Source organism: Ambystoma mexicanum, chromosome 4p (assembly GCF_040938575.1).
Source record: "Ambystoma mexicanum isolate Mex_15411 chromosome 4p, UKY_AmexF1_1, whole genome shotgun sequence".
Lineage (NCBI taxonomy): Eukaryota > Metazoa > Chordata > Amphibia > Caudata > Ambystomatidae > Ambystoma > Ambystoma mexicanum.
Window position 1 is genome coordinate 868,835,451 of NC_090927.1, and position 10,497 is coordinate 868,845,947.

Genomic DNA, 10,497 nt, shown 5'->3' on the forward strand with positions numbered 1-10,497 from the left:
CGCCACAGAGCAGATTGGCGGCTGCCCCACAATGAGGAGGTGCTTCGCACCGGAGCACGCAGCATCCACCGCAGCGGAGCATTTAACAAAGGCTCGTAGCGGGCGTAACAAAAACAGAGGGGGCGTGCTTAAAAACAAATGCCCCTCGGCGAGGAGTAAAAAAAAAAGAATGGAATCAGGGCGGAGGCATGCCGCAAGCCCTGTAGATGGGGCGTGGCCTCCCAATGCCTGGGCCCGCGGCGGTGGTACGCCCAAAGCAACCACCACAACCACAAGCCCACAGCAACAAAAGTGCTGCACCGTGCATGGGGAAAGGAGCGGTTTGTTGCAACGAGCTGGGTGGGGCCCACTAAGAGCCCCGGCCTGCAGGGGTGAAATGACAAACATGGCAAAAGAGACTTTGTTTTTGAACAGTCCAAGGAGGATGCCACTTGTATTGGACCACACTGCAGAAGCTGCAGGTACCTATCCCATCACGATTAAGGGGAGGACAGCATGCTGGGGCTGTCCATCAGCCCGAGAGCCCACCAGATCACCACGAGGGCTGCGGCCCTTGCGAGCGCTTGTGCGCCCTCCCATGCTATAGACAATCTGGGTACGGAAGCGGAAGAACCGCTCTGGCACACACACCCCATCAACAGTGCTGCCACCCCTGCCAGGCAGCCTCAAGCCCGCAATCAGAGAAAAAGTAAAGTGGGGGAGCACCCCTGCAGCACCCCCCTCCCCCACGATGAGGAGAGCAGAGCTGCTCCCTGGCCCCTGCAGGACCCAGGCGCTGGTGGTTGGTGTGTGCTATCCCAGAGCAGATCACCAACATAAGTGAAAGCGGTGGGAGCTAAAAGATAAGTGTTGTGCTGCTCCGGGTAAGAGCAAAGAAGGTAAGCATGTTGGGCAGGCGGGCACTGCACCACGTATGGGGCTGGGTCTGCTGCTCGCTGCCAGCTGTCCCAGGTGGTAGGGGAAGTGTGACGTGTGAACTGTTGCCCAGCACCCTGCCACGGGTGGCAGTCCCACCCTGATGTAAGTGGATCTGGCTTATGTGGCCCCTGGGCCCCCCAGGTGTGGCTTTGCCGGCCCTTCTGGACTCTGGTGACTGTCTGAGGGGAACACTGGGGAGGACATAAACTGGCTGCCTGCAATTCCACAAGGGCGGAAGTTGGACATGATCATCGACACCCCCATGAAGCTTGTGAGCCTGCAGATACGGACTTGCTTAAAATTTCCCAGTCGGTGGGCAAAGTAATGTAGTGCACACACGTACATATGGAATGCTTCATGTGGTGCCAGTAGCTCTCATCAGTGTTTTGTGATAGTAGAACCACTCACCCAGGTTAATAAAGGGTGTGAAAAGCTAGTAGAGTGGTTACAGTAGTATTAGTGTGGGGTTGACTGGGTGTTGGGGCTTTTTTGTTTTGTTGTTATGGAAAAGGAGGAGTGTTCCATGGCACCCCTCCTAGGAGCATGGTATCTCTGCACCCTGCTGGTGTTACACCGTGTGCTTTGGGATCAAGGATGGGGCCCAGCATGAGGACGGTGCCCCTGCTGGGCAACGTCATCCTTGAAGGACATGGCTGCTGTGTGATCACGGCTGTTGGTGCGACCCCGGCCTGGGTGCCCCAGAGCCGGGGCTGTCGTGTGTTGGGAGCCGCCAGCCACGTGGGCATCTCCAGTGACCTGGAGCGAGTGGGGTTATCCCGACATGCATCTGGGGCCTGCCCACTGGTCCAGGGTAGACCCCCCCAACAGCTGGGAAGATATCTGGCCAAGTGCAAATCCCTGACTGAGCCCAAACCCTGGTTTCCCACTTAAGCGAAGTGTGTGATCCTGTGCAGATCATTTTATCTCACTGTTCCTTATCTGCAAATATTGGGAATCCTCAGAAAAAATCCTCCCTAACAATGGGTCAGATTTGGGGATCACTTTCCAATCTCCCAGAGTGGTACATTAAGTGTAAAAGATGTACTCGTGTTTTTTTAGCTCATTTGCCACTCCAGGGGATTGTCAAGGTTTTGACTGGCTTGGGTGGGATTCCAGAAAGAAACGTGCATGCCCACCACCCCATCCGCTCCACCTTTCAAAAAGGAAAGCATATCCTCCACCATCTTTTCTGATGATGGCAGTTATGCAGTAGATTCCAATGGAATCCGCCAGCTTTTATCAACTAGTTAACACTGGCAGATTTCATAGGAATTCATGGAAATGCCTCATGCCATCCACATAGATGGCAGGAAGCATTTACGATTTTGCTACGTTGTGCAAAGAATACACTAAAACTCGGGCTCACCAGATCTTCCATGCATTTGCACTTTGGGGTGGATGCAATCAAAATTGCATGGGAGGACTGCTAACACACCCGTGTTACGGAGAGCGGTCCTCTCTGCAATTAGATGAAGAAAGAAAATTACCTCCTTCCAACCCAAAGAGCAGGCATGGTATGTTGCCCTCCATAAAATCTGGAGAGCAATTCTTTAGCATTATCAGGGTTGAAGCTAAGTTATTTACCTGTGTGCTCATTGTTTAATTTTTGCAGCCACCCTCAGCAGGTTTCAATGGTGATTGTGAGAATGTATCAGTGACTTTAAGCCTAAAGCACCTACTTTAACCATAGATCATAGTTATTCATTTGGCATGAGCTGTCTTTCTAACCATCCTTTCCTTAAAAGCCTGGCTACTTGTATACATCACAATACTGGTGGGAAAGAGGGCAAACTCGGTCTGTTATTGATGGATGTCTTTGAGAGATGATGACATTAGAGGGACAGAATCAAATTTCAAGTGAATAACTTCAAGGTACACCCTTATACTGAGCTTTTGGTTGGAATCACCAATTTTGAGCTCAGAAAGAAAAGGGATCTACACAGAGTAAAAGGGAGGTTGAACATATGATTGAACCGAAGGTAAGTGGAGAGAAAGACACATAGAAAGTGATGCTAATAGATAGTGAGACACAAAAAGCAAAACACACATAGAAAGTGAGACAAATATGCCCCTGCAATATCCCTATATTGCATACATTTAATAGAAATCAGTCAGAGAGACATAGAAGGAACCTGGCACGAGATCGATTTCTGGACCTTTCCGGGTCTGAGCCCAGGCTCACTTAAAGCCTAGATTGGTGAGTCCCTGTGCTTCTTTTATTCCAGTTAAAGCACTGGCCGTACCTAACCGGCCCTCAGTACCTGCACTTCTAATGTTTTCCAACATTGAGTACCTAGACCTTTCTAAACTGAAAGAGAGTACCAGTACTCAACTACGGGAAGAGGTTAAATGTAACCATACTGCAATCAAGGGCTAAACACCCCCAACCTTTGCTAGAGAAATCTATACACGCTATGATGAATCTGATGATGTCATCACTCCTTTCCCTGAGATAACCTCTCATGTGGTCAGGGGATGGCTGCCGCTACCTGAGCCTGACCCTTGGGCTATTTGAGGGAGGATCACATGGGGCGGCACCCCTTGTGGGAATGACATGATATCCCCCTTTCCCTTTTAGGGATATTCCCTCCATCCCTCATGGCCTAATGGCATACTGCTGGCATCCCATTCAACAACTTGACTATCTTATTGACAGTATTCCTCAATATCTGAAAATCAATAAAGGAACACAAACTGAAACGAGGAAGAAGCAATGAGCAATGATGATTACTCCTAATGTGAACCAACACCAGCTTTCTAGTAGCTGGAAGAAGGCGTTTGGCCCAACATGGTTTAAAACTATGACAGGAAAAGAAGCGTAGAGTTTGTCTTCCTATCCAGCTGTGATAAGAACAGCAGAGGAGCAAGACTGGGAGTACGGCGGCTGATGGCGCAGGATGTTCTTTGCTTCTGATACGGTTGGAGCAATCTGAAGAAGTAGGTGGTCTTGTCAAGTCATGAGAGGCCGGAGAATGTTGCACAGAGAAGCTCACAGTTCGAAGTACTGCCACCGGGATGCAAAGAAGAGGAGAAGCTGCCAAGGAGAGCCAGAGGCATGGTGGAAACCGGCGAGTGAACGAAGTGCTCAGCAGACCCAATGTAAAGCTGCAGACCTACATGAGAGACGCAAAGGACCCCGAAGATATTGCTAAGAACCGGTAAACCCGCTGAGAGGGTTGGGGCTACCAAGGGGCACCTTGGAATGGGTACCGTCTACAGAAAAAAAGACAGTGTAACAACTGGAGGAGGTCTGAGCAAGATAACAGGGCCCCTGGGAAATTTGACTATAACCTAAAAAGTCAATGGAAAGGGGTTGCAATCCATTGCCACCCTATAAAATACACATGAGGAAATGTAATTCCCATTCACCAACTTGACAATCTTACTGACAGTATTCCTCAATATCTGAACATCAATAAAGGAACACAAACTGAGAAAAGAAAGAAGCAATGAGCAATGATGATTACCCCTAATGTGAACCAACACCAGCATTCTAGTAGCTGGAAGAAGGCGATTAGCCCAACATGGTTTAAAACTACACCAGGAAAACAAGCGTGGAGTTCATCTTCCTAACCAGCTGTGGTAGGAACAGCCGAGGAGCAAGACTGGGAGTACGGCGGCTGATGGTGCAGGAGATTCTTTGCTTCTGATGCGGTTGGAGCATCCTGAAGAAGTAGATGGTCTTGTCAAGTCATGGGAGGCCAGGGAACGTCATACAGAGAAGCTCACGGTTCGATGTACTGCCACCGGGATGCAAAGAAGAGGAGAAGCTGCCAAGGGGAAAGGAGGGGTTTGTTGCAATGAGCTGGGTGGGGCCCACTAACAGCCCGGGCCTGCAGGGGTGAAATGACAAACATGGCAAAAGAGACTTTGTTTTTGAACAGTCCAGGGGAACCGGAGGCATGGTGGAATCCGCCGAGTGAACGAAGTGCTCAGCAGACCCCATGTAAAGCCGCAGACCTACATGAGAGACGCAAATGACCCCAAAGATACTGCTAAGAACCGGTAAGCCAGCTGAGATGGATGAGGCTGCAGAGGGGCATCTTGGAAGCGTACCGTCTACAGAAGGAAAGACAGTATAAGAACTGGAGGAGGCCTGAGCAAGATAACAGGGCCCCTGGGACATTTGACTATAACCTAAAAAGTCGATGGAAAAGGGGTTGGAACCCATTGCCACACTATAAAATACATGTGAGGAAATGTAATGTGCTTGGATGGATGCATGGGACATATGATGTAAGACAGAATGCTAAGAGAATGTTGTGGTATGAGTGAGGGAATGTTATGTGCAAAGGTTCTACACTTAAGCAGTTGAAGAGAGCTTGCCCGGGTGATGGGTGCCCGTGAGTTCCTATGAGACATCTTAATGTACATTGATGTAACTACAATAAAACAACTTACCTGTAACTGACCTCTAACAATGCACTTTACAAGAGAGTGTGAGAGCATTCATTGGGTGTTCATTATTGAGAATCACACTGTAATCATTTGTGCATGTGTATTAAGTGTGGGGCATCTATTTAAAGTACTGTATATCGTCTTACTGTATATGGTGCATGTTATTGACAAGAAAGGGGTTAGTAGGAGGTTTAACAGTAGACCCTTAATAAATTACACAACATTAGGTAATCAGTCCTGTGTGGATGAGTGAGGGTAACTGTCCACTGCTGGCGTTCATAGGCTAGTCTCTCTTTTGATCCAAAGTGACAGGTACATGCTTTTCTCTTCCTCTATTCCGTCAACAGCTCTTACTTGGGGAAGGGGGTATCTAGCACACTCACCCTGTGGTGAAGGAACGTTTCTGTGAGGTAGAGGTGATAAAAATCACATCATCCCTCTCTTCGCTGCGCCCCCTGCACAGTTTACTGGTCTCTGTGATGCCCTCCGTTCACCTTTTCTGTACACCTTTCTTAGGCTGATGCCTCTGTATCAAACATGTGCCTATCACACTAGAGGTGCAGCACAATATCATCTATGTACAGCGAGAGAGTTGCTACCTTCATTTTCTTATCAAGGACAATAGATGGGTCTGTCACGATTTACCTTAAACAGTCTTACACATAAACTTATATTCAGAGATCTCAAGCAATCCCGTTTAAGGCACTATAAACTCACGTATTCATGGTCTTCTCTTTCCATCCATAGGACTTCTGGAACTGCGTTTGTAATGAAGAAATTAAAATTAAATAACACAGGAAGCAATGAACACAACCAGGACTGGGACAACTTGAAAACCCTGCCTATAGTTGCATTAGCAGTGTCCCAATAGGTGGGGTAGGTTTTTATTGGGCTCACTCTGAATCACAGGATGAGATAGAAAAATGTCATTTGTTCTGGTTGAACTACATTGTGTCCATCATGAAGAATTCCTCATGGTCTCAAATTACAGCTGCTGGAGAATTGGTGTAGTCAGCAGCCATTTTCATGAAACTAAGTTTATAAATAATCAGCATTTAATTATTGTCTTCACTAAACTTTACCAGTTAAAACAGATGCCAAATCCCCACCAGGAGCATAACTAGACAGAAACTGTTCGGGTGTGGGGAAAGAGGCTACCTTCAGAGACCTTTGTGGGTAGGTGGGAGGATACTTGCATGGGTTCCTCTTCACCCCACTGAAAGTTGGGTAACTAGTGTCAAATTAGAATCAAATGGTGGAATGTAACGAAAATCAGGCCAGTGACCGGCCTCCAAAACATGATAGGCTATAGAATGCTGTGTGATGTATAGTTGGCTTTTTCAATTGCTACTTCATGGCCCATGTCCAACTACTTTGTACCATAAACCCGCCCGTGCATGCTACAGTGGTGCTATGTCCAGAGTTTTTTTGAATTGTCAATGGGCAGTCCTAATAGAGGCCTAAGTCAATTGTCTATAAATGGTAGGCCCCTAATTTGTGTCCTATCATAGCGTTACCTGACAGTGCATGATAGGAGAAGGTTTGTATGCATATAAACAAATACATTCAAAATATATGATGTTTGCATATATTGGTTGGTCTTTCTGGGCAAGTCATAGCAACAATAACCTGCTGCTAACCATCTTGCTTTATGCTTTAACTGAAAGCACATCTCGCCACTCAACTCCAGCACAGGCTAACACAATGGGCCTCATTACGACTCAGGTGGTAAGGGGTTTACGGCAGCGTAAACAGCGCCGACCCTTACCGCCTGATTCCGAGGTCCCTTAGCGCCATGGCGGATTTAACACCTGCTTTTAGCAGGTGTTAAAATCCATGGCGCTAAGGGACCATGTTGTTAATTACGCCACCGTAATTTACGGTGGCGTAATTAACGCCTTCCCCACTCCCATTATGCCCTTTGGGGCAAAAATGGGAATGGGGAAGGGTAAATGGGGATTGGGGACTTACCGCCCCGCCGACCTCGGAATGGGGCGGTAAGTCCGCCAACCACCATGGCGTAAACATAGTTTACGCCATGGTGGTAAAGGTACGACCCAGGCGGTAACTTACCGCCTGGGTAGTAATGAGGCCCAATGTAACATACACCACCCAAAGACACGTGTCCACTCCAAATTTCCCTAAGCACCCCACAAACCCAGCACAGATACATCATCACAACTCTCTGAACTCTGCTTACAAAACACTTTTTGCAGACACCAAAGGCAATCTCCAAATTTGCATCACCATTCTGTAGCAGACATTAACCACTGCAAACGATAATTGGCAAAACAATCTATCTAAAGCATTCACATCACACAAGCTCCTACCCATTAATCTTTTCACACATACACATTGCAACACAGCACCTTGGCCCCACTCCCTCTACCACTAAGTCGGTTCCTTACCCCACCTCTGGCAGATCCTGAATTGCCAAGTGACCACAGAAATGTCTGATGATTTACCAAACACTGAATTGTATTAGTATTAATATTACTGAATAACATAGCGTAACTGATCGTACCAAAGAGGTTTACTCATTCTCCTTGGGGCAGAGCTCTGCCTGGCCCAAGCAACTACTTTGACATGCACAAGGAAAGGAAGAAATGCATGTTGGCTCAGATGGTTTGGATTATCACCATCAAATGAGCTTGAGTAGGTTATGAATTGTTTGTTGATTGTAGACGGCACAAGATGGTGAGTAAACTGACAGGTCCTGAGGAGCAAGAGCATTGATAGCTTTGAAGACTAGGAGAAGGAACTTCAAAAGAGAGGGGTTGCGCATGGAGAGCTAACCAGCATACTGTTGATGGGTAGAAGTGGGGTAAGATATTGGTAGATTGTGGAGAGTTTGGGTAGCAAATTTGAGGACTTTGTCTAGAAGTAGGAAGGTGTAGAGAGAACTCCAAGGAGTAGTCTTGATTAGTAGTAAGTGACGATTGGAGTTTATGTATAGTGGTATGTAAGAAAAAATTAAAAAAAAATCCAAAAACAATCCAAATGTTGAGGCCTTTAATACTAGCAGCAGAGGCAACGGTAGTGATGAAATGCTGTGGTTGTAGGACACTAGCAAAGAGGACCCCAAGATTGTGAGCCCTGTGTCAGGGAGCAAGAAGGTCACGCGGCAAAGATATAGGAGAGGGGAGGCAATGGAAAGGATGGCATTGGAAACCGAGAGAAAGAGCACTTCCATTTTTAAAGACTTTGCCATAAGCAAGAGGAGAGCCATACAGTGATGAATTTCAGTGCGACAGATAGTAATCTGTTCAGATATGTCTGAGGTGAAGGAGGAAAGGGGACAAATATTTGAGTGTTATCAGCAAAGAAGTGATAGTGAAAGCCGAAGGAAGGGATATGTCTTTCTATGCAAGACGTATGAGGGGCCCGAGGGCTTATCCTTGGCAGGCACCGAGAGCAGTGGGGTCCAAGGTTTTTAAGTTCCCAAGAGATTCTAAAGGACACACCTTCCAGAAAGGAGGTGATCCAGGCAAGAGCAGATTTGCCAAACTGAAGGTCCTGGAGATTGAGGAGGAGAGATGTGGGGTTGACAGTGCTGAAAGTGGCAGACCAGTCCAAAGGTTGATTATAGAAGAGAGTTTGGAGTGGTGAGCATTAGAGAGAAAGTTGGAGACATGCATGAGTGCAGTATCAGTGGATTGGTTACTACAGAAGCCAGATTGAATTGAATGTCCAAGGCCTTTATCCTCAAGGTACTTAGTCATCTGATCTAAGACTACCCACCTCAGAACCTTTAAATAATGGAGAAGGAGAGAAACTGGGTGAGAGTTTGCTGGGCTGTTTGGTTCAGCAGAGGGTTTCTTCAATAGGGGTAAGACAGTTGCAGATTTGAAGGAGGCAGCAAAGAGTCCAGCAGAGAAAGAGCCGTTAGAGAGCTTGGAGAGATATGGGTAAGATTTTGTGCCTAATTATTTGGCCATTTGGGGAACAAAAGATCGCAAGATGGGTTGACACAGCAAAGATGGGTGCCAATTCAATAGGAGAGGTAGGGTAGAAGTGGTTGAGAGTAGAAGAGTTAGGGGGAGAGGTGCTGGACATAAGGAGGGCTAGGGAGGGAGATAGAAGAGGTCTGTGAGAGTGTCATTAATTTTTGAGATTTCTGAGGAAAAGTAAAGAGCAAAACCATTAACAGAAAGGGGGGAGGAGATGGATCTTGGCTTGGGAATTGTGTATAAAGACTGGAGGGCTGATGAAAGTTTGCTGGGTGATTCTGACGGGAGGAGATTAGGTTTGTGAAGTAGGAGGATTTGGAGAGTCCCGTGAAGAGGTTAGAGTAGCAGGTGGTGGATAGAGATCAAGAACAGTAAGAGGAGTAGGAGGGAGGAGTTGTATGGTAGCATATACAAAAGAGGAAGAGTTGATGTCACGTGGGTAGAGGGGCAGTGTTGAGGGCCTTATTGATAATGAACCCCATACAACCACCCTTCCCATTAGGTTGGGTAGAGTGGGAGAAAGTAGCAGAGTCCGTGTGGAGAGCTGCTAGTGTAGTAGACCCACAAAGGAAGATCCAGATAGCAAGAAGTGAAAGTTTAGGTTGATAAGAGTCACAATGGTCAATGATGTAGGAAAACCTGTTGAGAGGGATTGTGCATTCCAGATGCCAAGTGAAAGAGCGATATGAGGTGGGGGAGAGAAGCAGGTGTGTGGTTGGTGAGGGGGATAGATGAGGTTGGAGATCCGGGGTCCACGGGAGGGATATGTGTACAAAGGAGAAGTAGAAGGTTGGGGAGGCCAGACAGTGATGCAAAATGTACACCAAGTTGAGTCTGAAGGCTATTTATTTATTTGTATTTATTTATTGTGCGATAAAGCCAGTGGGTGTCAAAGCGCAAAACCAAAGCCTTATAACAGGCATGGGACAACCAGTAGCATAATCGGGAGAAGGAGAAAGCATAGATTCAGCATGAGCCAGTACCTATATCAGAAACATAATTTAAGTAAAGAATTCCGAAAATAAGAGGGTTTTCAGCTTTTTCCTAAAAGATAGGAGGGTGGCGTCAGACCCCAAAGAAATGGGGAGAAAATTCCACAATGCCGGTGCCGAAACCCGAAATGATTTACCACCTGCCTGGGTATGTTTAAAATGTTTGCAGACCATAAGATGTTGAGAGCCTGAGCGCAATTCTCGAGTTGGATTATACCATTTAAGGCGCTCTTTAAGAT